General features: G+C 46.0%; 1 protein-coding gene across 3 annotated transcripts in view; it reads left to right on the top strand.

Moving 5' to 3' along the window:
• The first annotated feature begins 3,569 nt into the window (after positions 1-3,569).
• GPAM (glycerol-3-phosphate acyltransferase, mitochondrial) overlaps positions 3,570-13,126 on the top strand; it is a 62,511-nt gene continuing 52,954 nt past the window's right edge. For all 3 annotated transcript variants that reach the window (XM_055346067.1, XM_055346066.1, XM_055346065.1), the window contains exon 1: positions 3,570-3,769. The gene's annotated coding sequence lies outside the window, so the exon portion shown is untranslated. The remainder of the gene's footprint in view (positions 3,770-13,126) is intronic.

The raw sequence follows: 13,126 nt of genomic DNA, 5'->3' as shown, positions 1-13,126 counted from the left end.
CTGAGAGTCAGACACCTAACTGATTGAGCCGCCCAGGTGCCCCTAAGAATAAGAATAAGAGAATAAGAATTCTGTTATGAGTGCTAACATGAAATCACAGGAAGATAGGTTTTGGAGTCAGATGGCCTTAGGTTTAAGTCCCAACTGCACCACATGTTAACTGTGTGACCTCAAGCATTTTAGTTAACTTCTCTGAGCTCTACTATTTCTTTCTCTGAAATGGGTGTACGTATTCCTACCCTTTGGGTTTTCATGGGCCTGGCCTATGGTAGGTGCCAAAAGATACTGTTTCTTTTCACCAAGTTGAACCTACTGCCTTGTTTTGCACCCCGATGCCCAATACTCTCTGGGACTCTGAAGGGGGAGCAGATCTAAAGATACACTTTCCTTTTCCATAAGTGGATCTTATAGCTAGCTCAGAGATATGAGGGACCTGGTACTAGCTTGGGACTGCTTCGTGTTCTTAGAGCATTTTCTAATCAACACTTTCTGGTTTTCCTGGTGCATACTGTATTCTGCGAGTAATGGGCCCAAGGAAACCCATGCAGGTGGCATGATCTGGATGCAATGGGTCAAGATCCAGGAGCCCATGAGATACCTGGCTGGTTCCAGACTTCTGGTACTTTCACACCCCTCTGCCCACTCCATGATTCCTACTCTCAGGTAAGGAGCACTTTGCACCGGAATCTCCACTTCAGAGATGAGCTGTGGCCATGCCCATCACTTGTGCTCTCCTGGCCCACGAGACCGCCCTTCCCCCATGGAGAGTTTTGCCCTCCTGCTCCCAGGAGGATCCCTCATGGGTGGTGCTCACCAGGTCTGTGCTCTTTGGTTGGGGCTGGACCAGTGATAAGAAGCTGGGAGGGCTCTGTACTCTAATACCACACTTGCTATCCCTGGTTAATGTTTTTCTCACATCATTCCACCTGGAGCATCTGTTTGTATTGTTTATCAAACCTTAGGGTTTGGATGAAACATTGCTGGCCACGGGACAAGCTGGGAAAATGGCCAGCCTTTGAACAGGACTCTCCCCACATTCTCTCTGTTACCCTTGGCTCTTCTCTTTCTAGCCATCTTTCACTGCATCTTCAGACTTTCATGTTCCCTAATTCCCTGTGATGCCCAGCACCTTCCTCACCTTGGTCTTCCCTCACCTGCTGTGCCTCCTATGGGTTACCCTTCCTCCCACCTGAACATCCGAGACCTCAACTGCTCTCAGTTAAATGTTAGCAATAGAGCAAGCTGATCTAGCCCGTGTTTGGGAATCACATAACTGCCTTTCAATTGTTCATGTGTGGTTTACTAGGTCTGTGTCCTTAGAAAAAGTATGTAATATTTCTGGGCTGAATGTACACATTTTTAAAATGTGAATACTAACATCTATTTGTTGGTCTAACTGCCATTTTCTCCATAAATAATAGTGAAGTTCTTTTATTTCTTTCTTCTTCTTTCTCGTTGAACTCCACATCCTGGAAGCCAAGGCTGAGTCTGCAAGAGAAGATTAAAGATGTTTTGTGTGTGATGAACTGAAGTAGAAAAAAAGCATAGGACTTAATTCTGGCTTCAATTTTCAGATGGGTGACTTTTGGCAAGTTACTGAAACTTTCTAATTTTTTTTATGGTGTCATCTTTAAAATAATAAAAATAATATCTCCCTCATGCCTATGATTGTGGGGACAATTACACGAGAGGGAATGTGTGACGGTGCTTCTGCATGGTAAAAATCTGTGCAAACATCAGACTCAGTTGCTGTTATGATATTCTAACTTCTGCCTGGAGAGAAGCCCTGTGAAGGCTAGTTCTCGCACCTGCTTTGCTGCCTTCTTGCTTTTCTGCTATGGGGTTGTGAATTTGTGGATAAAGGGGAGTGGAGACTTGTACGTGAATGTCCATGACAGCATTATTCAAAACAACAAAAATGTGGAAACCATACAAATGAACACCAAGCAGTGAATGGATAAACAAATTGCAGTATATTTTCACAATGGAATATTATTAGCAATAAAAAGGAATGGAGCGAACCTTGAAAACATTATGCTAAATGAAAGAGGCCAGTCACAAAAGCCACATAGTATATGATTCCATTTAAATGAAATGTCTAGAATAGGCAAATCCACGGGAGACACCGCGTGGACGAGTGGTTCCCTAGAATGGGTAGAGGTGGGGATGGGGGATGGAGAAAACAGGAAGAGGTTTTTTTCTGGGGTGCCGAAAGGTTATAAAATGGACTCTGCTGATGGCCACACAACTGTGTGAAGATGCTAGAAATTGTTGAATTATATCATTTAAATGGGTGAGTTGTACGTTATGTAAATTATATCTTAAGGAGGCTACTTTATATATAAGTATATATATTTTTGAAGTGGGGATACAACCTTGCTTTTCTTCTTTTTCCCCCTAGTTGGAGCCCTGCAGGGAACCCACTGACTTGAGTCCACTTCTCGTCCATCGTTACTGGTTTTCTGCTGCTCCCTTTGGAGGGGCCAAACTGTCTGTGACAAGTTGCCTTCACTGGCCCCTTCCTTTGGCTTGACTGCACAAAGGACTCTAATGAACTTCTGCCTCCTGTGCTGTAACAGTTTCATGAGGGCAGGGGACTCACCTTGGTGCTCCTTCCCAAGCCCTCTCTGCCATCCCCACCCCAGGGATTACCTCAGTCCCTGATACAGTAGAAGCAAAATAAATCTCTGTTGAACAAATGGTTGATGGAGAGGTTGGAGTGGGGGTAAGGGGAAATGACTGCTAATGGGAAGGGGTTTCTTTCTGATGTCACTTGAAGTGTCCTAAAATTTCAAGTGATGGGTAAGTGTTATTCGCCTAGCAAAAGGGTTCTGAGATTCCTTCATGGAAGAGTTCTACTGTATCAATACCATTATCCATTCTCAGGCCTGTTTAGCTGCCAACACCCACCCTCCTCATGATGCCCCTGTGGCATCATCTCACTGACAGTGTGAGGGGGAGAGTGATTGGGAAGGATGAAGGATATAGAGAAGTTAAAGTCAATGCCAAGGAAGGACCCAAGGAAAGGCATGTAAAGCATCTCCAACATGTGGGAACAAGTCACTAGGGTCTCCATGACTTCTTCAGGGTCGCAGTCAATAAGTTGCTCATCTGGTGCCAAATACACTCACTCCTACTCCCCTACCCTCTCACGACCCAGCCCTGCTCAGCCCCACTCAGGCTTGGTTTCTTAGGAGCAGTGAGAGCTCTCTTGGCATCATGGAAGCATCCAGGCTGGGAGCTGAGTGCCCCCATGTGATTTCTCAGGATACTTAGCTGCAGCCCCTGGGTCGGGCTCCTCTACTGAGAATGAGGCTCCTGAGCTCAAAGCTTCACTCCCAAGTCAGAGAATCCCCACCAGGCAAAGCCAAGATGACACCACTTACAGCATCATTAAATTATAACCAGGCCTGAAACTCACTCCAGAAGCCTGGGTCTGTTTGTCCTTGCGGTGGGAAGGAAGCAGGTGATTGGCTGGCCAAGCTCGGCCTAGCAGGCCTTATCTCTGGCTGGTTATTATTTGATTAAAGAGGCTTCCTCCTCCTGTGGTGTTTCAAAACTGTGCTGGGAGAGGTTTGCTGCTGCCTGGGGAGTTTTTCTGAGGTTACTCCCGAGCACCCAAAGTCCTTCGGTCTGCAGCCATACAGACACCCAGAGAAGCTACAGGCAGGCAGAGGCTATTTTCTGATGAGTCTTCATCAGCTTTGCTAATCAGCTGGTTGAAAATAATCCCTCAAACACTACAGAGTCAAGGATACAGGTATTACAGGTAACTTTTTTTTTTTTTTTTTTTTTTTTTTGCGGGGGAGGTCTAATTTCCTAGAATGTCATAACATTTGAAATGGGGGGGTAGGGTGGAGCTTTGGGGCCCAGAGTGGAAAGCAGGAGAGGCAGAGAAAGTGGAAAAAGAAAGTGCAAGAAAAAAAGACTCAGAATCTTGGAATTCTACAGAAAGGCAAAGCCAAGATGTGAGTTATTTGCAGCTGGAAAGAGGTGTGAGCATGATTGCGACGTATCACTGGCATTTGAGTGTTTTGTTCCCTATGAAGTCCTTCCTGGAGGTCTGTCCCCTCCATTGGCATGTCTGTCATCGTCTCCCACTGACTCAGAACCCCAAAGTTCTGATAGGATTTGGGGCACCATATGAGGAATTCAGTTGCCTTAGCTTGAAACTTACCCGATCTGATTTGCAAATAAGACACGGCCTTTGAAGGTCCTGCTGGGTGACCCCAATCCTTGTGCTGTTGACCACAGAGAAAAGAGTGGGGCCCAGCACTGCATTTATGAGAATTTGTCTCCACTTTGTCAGAGATCTCTGTGTGAAGTACACTGTTCTCATCCCCACCAAGCTCCCAGCTCAGCAGTGTTTTCTGCACTTGGGCTGGTTGGATGGAGGACAAGTCAGAGAACTTCCTCGCTACAGATGCAAACTGAGCTCCATGTGGTGGCGGCAGGGATTGAACCACTTGGAATGAGGACAGAACTGTCCTCTCTAATTGTGAGGTTTGGCTGGACATAGTCAAGAAGGGGAGGATATGATGCAAAATAAGAAAAACATCATTTTATTTTAGCATTAAGTGGAAAAAGAGGCTTTTAAAGTAAGTTGGTATTAAAACTGGGTTTTCCCTCTGCATTTTTCTAATTTTTTTAAAAAAGATTTTATTTTATTTCAGAAAGAGCAGAATGTGAGAGAGCACGAGCTGGAGAGGGGGATGGTGCAGAGGGAGAGGGAGAAGCAGAATCCCTGCTCAGCAGGGAGCCTGATGCCAAACTCGATCCCAGGACCCTGAGATCATGACCTGAGCTGAAGGGAGACGCGTCACCGACTAAACCACCCAGGCGCCCCTTCCTGTGCATTTTAGATTACTGTGTTTCCTCTCTCTAGTCACAGCAGTTGTTTTAACTTCCAAATGTTTCCATCCAGGCTGTTCTAATTTTGAACTCTTTGTACCCGGGTTGTGCTTTGTTGGTCTCAGTGGGATGTAATCGTCACCTTGCCCTGCAAAGCTTCTCCACAGGGTGGTGGGAGGACCCTTCTTCTTGTTGGTGACTCTGTGGCCCCCAGGGAATTATCTCTGCTGGGGACACATTGGATTTCCTGAGACTCTTCAGAGCAATGGTCTGAGTTGCTGATCACAGTAAATCCTGCTTCCCCCTCATAATTTTAAGGGAAATAACAAGAGGGAAGAAAAGCCCAGGGCCGCAGATTTTACCCCCGGAGCTGGACTCTTTCCTGCTCTCTTGGGAGAACTTCTTCCATTTACCATCGTCTAGGTCCTGCTCACCTCTCCGTCCTTCTCCCTCACCGTTTTCCATCCCTGTCCTGCCACACAGACACTTGTTCTTCACACCCACCCCTGCTCCCTGCTCTGGCCAAGTCAACATATTAGTTGCGTCTTTGAGTAAAGCCTCTTGCTCTGGAACTGGGTTAGGGCCCCTTGCACCTCATTGGGCCCTAATTATATTGCCTTAAGATGTCTTGCATCCTTATCCATTGGCTCCCCTACACTGGGAGCTCTGTGGAGCATGGGGTCTTGCTTCCAGCTGGGCCCCCAAGGCCTAGTGGCATGTGACACCCAGTAAACTCTTACTGGTAATAGCAGGTAACACCGATGGAGTGTTTTCTCCCTGTCTGGCCCTGTTCCAACTGCTTTACACTTATTAACTCAATCCTCACAACAAGTCTGTGAGGTGAGTGTCAGCCCATTTAATGGACAAGGGGGCTATATCAAGAAACAAGTTCAGCCCATGTTTCCCCTCCTGTGCTGCCCGCCAATCTGGTGCTGAGTGAGTCCATGAAAACCCAATGAGTGATATCAGGGTAATGAGCAGAACACTAGGCAACTCTCCCATCTGCTCTGTTGACCTGTGTGCCCAGCTGAGCGAATTGCACATGAACCACAGCACAGGTTGTGAGCAAGGCTTTGAGGACATGGTAGCTAAGTGGGCACAGACCCTGACCTGAGTGGGTTTAATTTTAAGTTTTGTCCTCTCTGTCAGGATCTGCTTTCCCTCTCAGCCTCTTGCCTACCTTTGTAGCCAGGTTTAACCACTTATGAGCTCCAAATCAACAATTTGGTCCAGCCTTGAAGGAAGAACTTAAGGAAACATTCACTGGATGCTCAGAGTTGATTAGGGGCTGTACTAAGGGCTCCCTCTGCCCGATCTCATTCATCCTCCTTCTAGGGGTGGGGCGGGGGGAGCGGTTAGCATCATTCTGTATCTTAGAGGAACCAACTAAGGCTAAGAGAATTAACTTGCCCAAGCTGGTAAGTGTGAAAGTCGAGACTCAATTTCTGATGTGTCTAGCCTCAAAGCCAGAACTCTCCCCACATACCAGGGGTTTTCACAAACACTTAGCTTTGGGCTCACTGCCGTCTGGTGATGGGTCCCCTCTGAAATTCCTGTTGGGCAGATATTCCTGTTCCACTGTCTGCCTTCCCAGTTGCTGAGTGGGGCTCTCCTCACTGCTATGTGTGGTCCTCCCCATCATCTTCCCTGCCTAGACCACAATCTAGCATGGGGCTTGACAAGGCCAGGGACTGGCCTTGGGGGCATCTGGATCTAGAGCCTCATAGCCAAAAAAGCCTAAGCCAAGGCCCCCTGGCCTAAGGGAATCTACAAAGTCTGAAAACCTGTGTTAGAAGAGTCGTAAGCCATTGAAGGGCAGGGGGGCAGGATCATTCAGATCCACTGCTGAATTTTGCTTTTTTCCCCACTTGTTATTTACATTGTTTAAACTCTAGTTTCCATCATCTGGAAATAGGTATAATACATCTCTCGTGGGGTTACTTTGCGAATAGAGCTTCTGTTCTCACTGAATGTGCATGTGTGCCTGCCATGTGAGAGACCCTGGGATACAGTGGAGAATCAGGCAGAGGAAACTCTCTTCCCTTTAGAAGTTATAGTCGAATTGGAGGCAATAGGGATTTTTTAAAAAGTCACACAAATAACTAGGCCATTCTTGTTAGTGGTGAGAAAAAGAACAAAGGACCTAATTTGGATGGAGGTGGAGAGCTAGACAGGAAAGACTTCTCTGATGAATCAATTGTATAGAAGCACCTAACATGTCCCCTGGACCAGAATGCAGTAGGTGCTCAGTATGTGTAACCCTGGCCAACCACCTGCAGCTCTCTGGGATTCAGAGGCTGTGAGTATAAAGTATAGCATATAGACTGGATGATTTCCTTTTTTTTTTTTTTAAGATTTTATTTATTTATTCACGAGAGACACAGAGAGAGAGAGAGAGACAGAGAGAGACAGAGACACAGGCAGAGGGAGAAGCAGGCTCCATGCAAGGAGCCTGATGTGGGATCCCGGGTCTCCAGGATCACGCCCTGGGCCAAAGGCAGGCGCTCAACCGCTCAGCCACCCAGGGATCCCCTGGACTGGATGATTCCTAAGACTGAGTTTTCAATCTCTGGTATTTAAAATTCCCTTGATCCACAGCAAGATAGAGTTAGAGTAAAGGAGAATCCCCTGACTTCCTGTCCAGTGCTCTTCTACCCAGTTTTCTCCATGGATGGAGAAAGTCTGAAATCCAAAATCAAGGAAGCCAGGAGGAAGACTTGGGTGATTCTGTCTCCTGGAAGCCTCTTTCTCTAGCACCTCCTTCCACTCCCCAGCTGGAGCCCAGCATCCTCACTCCCCATCCTCGATCCTCCTAGACGGAAATCTCTAAGCCCCTTCCTAGGGACAGAAACAAGTTCTCCATGTCCTTGTCCTCCAGATTCCTACATGTCCAGCTTGAATGATTCACTGGCCTGAGGCAATCCTCTCTGGTGAAATTCCAAGCACAGAGCTGCAAGTTGAGGATTTGGGGATGTGTGCATCGTCTTCCTTGACTGCCCATGAGTGCTCCCAAGGCTACCCCCTCCCCCACCCACTCAACCCCCCCCACCCCACCCTGCCCCGGGAGCACCATGTTCCTTTTGCACTGCACACAGTGTCTTTTGTGAGCTCTCTGGCCAGGGATTTAGTGACAGCCCTTGTGAAGAGCTGGTTAGCATTTTTTCCAGACAAAGCCAGAAGCTCTGAGAGGTGATGGAAAGGCTAAGCTTGCCAAGCGAGATGAAAGGAAATGATTAGTTTCGGGCTCCTGAAAGAATGGTCTTCAATCCTCTCCCACCTTCCCCATGGGGGATCCTGTCCCCTCCACCTCCAGGGGCATATCAACTCTCTACCTCCTCTTCCTTACCTGGGGCCTCACTCTTGCCTTCAGCTGCCTGTTAGCCAATCCCTACCTACTGCTTGCTGGCCAGGATGCATAGTAAAGACCTCCCAGGGACATCAGAGTTTTAGCCAGTGACGCCTAAGGGAGCAATGATGGCAGAGAGACAGGCTATAGGATTGAAACTTCACACAACTGTCTTCACATGAAATCAGGGTTTGAAAACCTTTATTTGGTAGGGGAGTCAAAGAGGACTGGATGGATATTGAGAAAGGCACAAAAATGCTGTGCAATAATACATCATGCCAAGAGCATTTCCAAAGAGACTTTGAATAGCAAGTTGAACCCTGAGGCAAATGCTCCCCAAAGGGTCATAAAAGGAAAGTGGCAGGATATTTGCAATGGAAAGCATACCCTCACCATTCAGTTCCCAGAACTTGAAGTCTTGCTAATCTTACAAGGTGAAGCTGGGTTCTCCAGTCATGAAGAGAATTTCAGCTGTGTAATGGGGCTCTAAGTTAGCATGCTGAGCCAGTGCTAATGAAGATGCTCCATCGTTCCTGAGCTCTCAAGCAACAGGGGGCCAGGAGCCCTCTCCCCACCCCATCCTCTCCTAGCCTCATGCACTTGCTTAGTGAACTTTACATTTGGCCTCCAACACGCCCTACGGGTTTGGCAGGAAGTTTAGCTGAGGTTGGCTCTGTGCATTGAGAGCCTTGACCTCTTGCCAGAAATCAAGTTGGCTAAAAAAAATCTACCCAAAACGAGTTTTAAGAGAAAGCAACATCCATTTCCCCATGAGCTGGACTTTCTCTGCAGGGAGGAGTGGTTGCTGTGGAACTTACGGTGGGGCTGCTTGCTAACAATGTGGATGATGTTTGCTTTGTGTCGATTCCAGATTAAGAGTGCCTATGAGGAGCAAGGGCCTGGGAAAATGCAAAATCTTGGGACTGAAAGCTCTTCTTCAACTCGGCAATGGGAAAACCAAGGGCATCAAGCAGCAGGCAGGAGGCGGTGGCTCCACACTCCAGCCCTGCTTCTGCCCAGGCAGCTCAGGGACACGGGAGAGTTGCTGAACCTTCACTCAGCGGTCCCCTGGCAACTCCCTGGGGCAGTAGCAGTCTTAACCCCCATCGCACTCCCCTTGGGGCTCATTTTAATTATCTTGTGGGATGATGCTCGGGGTGAGCCTGTTGGGTAGGATGGAGGTGAAGCTCCCTATCCACTGCACTAGCCAGAAACAGCATGCATGATTTAGATCATAGAAAATGTGCCCTCTAATTGCCAATCGTGAGGTCGTATAGGTTCATGAAGCAGGACTGCGTGTTCCTGGTGCTTCGCCATCGCTCTTTCGAATGCCCTTTCCCTACACTGTCACCTCTGCCCCCCCCAACTAATTAGTTCCGTGACTCAGGCAACAAGGCACAGCCACTGCTCTTAAGGAACTCAAGCAGAGTGGAAAAGATGGGTAATTAAACAAGCAGTTTAGGGGAGCATTACCACGTGTAGAGAGCCACCATAAAGCAGAGTGGCTTATTCTCAGGGCAACTTCTATCCTTCCACCTCTACTCCTCCCTCCTCCCCGTCCTTGCCCTGAAATGCCTCCTCTGTTCAATCTGGGTCTCAAACATAATTTTTCTCCCAGCAACTCCAGTGACTACTCCCTGTACCCACATTCCAGACTGCAGATGAGTGCTGGTCTATGATGTTTTTCTAATCCATGGGCATTTAAGAGCTAAGGAGAAAGTAGCCAACCTTTAGTACTATGTATTTAGCTGGAGGAACTTCCTTCTGAGAGTCTATCCCTCCTGTTTGTTGGGATGTCAAAACATTCTTTTTTTTTTTTATGAGAGGATGGCATTTGTAGATCATCAATTTATGTTGTGTTTAATTTTAATGTTATGACCAAGAAGAATAAAAAAGTCCACATCCATTGTTTAGTGATAGCTAAACACCCATGATACTCAAGGTCTGGGAAGCACTGCCTAACAAACCGCTTGTCACCAAGGTTAAAACCTACATCCAAACCCAAGTGGGAGCCCCTGGGGTATCTTTCTTAATGTCTGTTTCTCAGTCTGTAGCAGACTGGTGGAGCTGATGTATTCAAATTCTACCCACCTCCCAAAGACACTTAGCTGGCCGTGGAGGCCAAATCCTTAAATAGACACTGCTGTTTTCTTGGCATCCCAAGCTGCTGTATGTTTAATACCTTGAGTATCCAATTTCTGGGCCAAACTCATGAAAATCTAAAGGGGAATTATCTGTCTCAGAAAGTAGTTGCAATGGAAATAAAAGCGGTTCGTACTCAGCGTTATCAGGATGTTTAATTTTTCATTGAAATTGCAAGATAAAAGTTGATCTTCAGAGTTGTGTTAACCCAGATCTCCATCTCCCACTGAGGTGCAGCTTAGAAACTGCTGGAAAAGATGCCCGTACCTTGGCCTGGAATAGCCTTTTAAGGGGTTTCCATCCATCTGCTGAGGTTAGGAAATCTTGGGGTCAAAGGATCTCATCTAGTTAAATTAAATCCCATACTGCATTTGGTTATCCCACCTTTTAGATATGGTAGAGGGCATCAGAAGTCCCCAAGAAGCTTGACAGATAAAAGAAAATGCCCATCAGGCAAGCCAAATCTCAATACTCTATGTGGTAAAATCCAAGTTCTTGGGCTATAGTTGAATGTTTCTGTGTTGAAGGTTATTACAGGGGCACCTGGGTGGCAAAAGTCAGTTGGACAACAACTCTTGGTTTTGGCTCAGCTCATAATCTCAGGGTTGTGAGATTGAGCCCCATGTTGGGCTCTGCACTGAACACCGAGTCTCCTTGAGATTCTCTCTCCCTCTTCCTCTACCCCTTCTGCTTGTGCTCTCTCTCTCTCTAAAATAAATAAATAAATCTTTTAAAATGGGTTATTTAAAATAAATGATTGTTGCTGGGTTTAGATAATTTAGCTGTAAGGAAGATTTTCCTTTACCATTCCGCAATGTTGGTTTTGGTCTGTGATGGCCAATACAAAAGGAGACTCTCATGCTTGGACTGAGTGCTTCTTGAGGTCAAGGATGTACCTTGTGCATGATATTGGTGAACACACTTTTCTTCCTATCTCTCTTCTAGGACCTAACCCATCTCTTGGCATGTAAGATGCCAAAAAATTGTTGCTGGTGATAACAGTAATGCAAATAACTAGTATCTTTTGGAGAGAATCAGTTTCCGGCAATTTCTACCTTGACCTGATACCAACACTTAATCATTAATATTTTAACTTGCCTATTTAATTATTAGAAGAAAATTATTTTTTAAAAATTTTATTTATTCATGAGAGACCAGAGAAAGAGAGAGGCTGAGACACAGGCAGAGGGAGAAGCAGGTTCCATGCAGGGAGCCCGATGTGGGACTCGATCCTGGGTCTCCAGGATCACACCCTGGGCTGAAGGCGGCAGGCACTAAACCACTGAGCCACCAGGGCTGCCCCTAGAAGAAAATTCTTTCCTTGACTTGATAATTACGTTTTGGTTTGCAACACTAAGAAAAAGAAAAAGTGGGGGTGTGCAACTGGTAGGCAACAAAGGCTTCTAGTGAGCACTCTGTGTTCCAAGCGTTGGTCCCTAGTTTTCTGGAATCTGCCCTGGCTGCTTATTCAGGGTATGATCCAGACTGGGGGGCAATAGGCTTGGTCCACTTGAACTTACGTAATTGTATTTGGTTTGCCTGGACTATTTGGCCAGCACATTCTTTTCCACTGAACTCATCCCTCTTGTAGCAGGCAGCCTCTGGCTGGTCAGCAGCTTGAGGTCTGGCAAGAACAATGTAGAAAGCTTAAGCATGTTTCTCATCACAGATTTGCCATCAATCAATTATATGGTCCTGGGCAAGTCATCTATCTGTCACGGTCATGGTTTCTTCATCTGTAAAATATGTTGGAATAGATCAGGATTTCCCACCTTGGCACTATTGACATTATGGGCCAGATAATTTTTTTTTGTTGTGGGGCTGGCTGTCCTGTGCATTGTAGGATGCTTAGCAGCAAACTGGCTTCTACCCACTGGGTGCCAGTAGTATTCTTGTCCTGTTTTGTAACAACTGAAAGTATCTGAAAACATTTCCAAATGTCTCCCTGGGGGCAAAATCATCCCCAGTTGAGAACTATTGGATCAGATTATACTTATCTCAGTTTGAGAAACCACACTGAGTTGTTAATCCATCCTGTTTTATTGAACACCTACTATATACTAGGCACTATATTAGATTTTGTAGCCTAAATATTTTTTACAGACACTCCATAAAGTAAGTGCTACTACTACTTCATGAAAATCTGGGTAAGAGCTAGAATGGTGTCTATTCAGGCATTGAGATAGAATAAAAAAAAGAGAGAATCTCTCTTTGTATTCTTACTAACCTCATCTATAAAACATCAACCTTGCACACTGTTGTCAAGACCTAATGCTTACTGTATATAAAAGGCCTTAGATCATAATAGACATTCAATAATTAAGCTCATTCTCTTTTCTTCCCCACCCCTGAGATAATCAGATCTGCCTGAATTGTTAACTTCATCAGCCTTGCTCTGCCATCTCTAAGAATCTTCCCTTCTTATACCACATGCCCGCTCCCTGATTCCTGGTCAGGCCAATACTGATATGTCTTCTTAAAAATCTCCAACTGTCCATCTGCCTTTCTCTTTCTCTATCATGAATAAATAAATAAAATCTTTAAGAAAAAAAAAACCCTCCAACTGTTTGTTTAAAGGAGAGCCCCCCATCCCAATCTCTTCTATTACCAGATTGTTTATTTGGTCCATTTTGTTTTTTTTTTTGTTTTGTTTTTTTAATAAATTAATTTTTATTGGTGTTCAATTTACCAACATACAGAATAACACCCAGTGCTCATCCCGTCAAGTGTCCCCCTCAGTGCCCGTCACCCATTCACCCCCACCCCCCGCCCTCCTCCCTCTCCACC

The sequence above is a fragment of the Nyctereutes procyonoides genome, unplaced genomic scaffold (genome assembly GCF_905146905.1).
Source record: "Nyctereutes procyonoides isolate TBG_1078 unplaced genomic scaffold, NYPRO_anot_genome, whole genome shotgun sequence".
In the NCBI taxonomy this organism is placed as follows: Eukaryota; Metazoa; Chordata; class Mammalia; order Carnivora; family Canidae; genus Nyctereutes; species Nyctereutes procyonoides.
The sequence above is the reverse complement of the archived record's forward strand: the minus strand, read 5'-3'. Positions and strand labels throughout refer to the sequence as shown.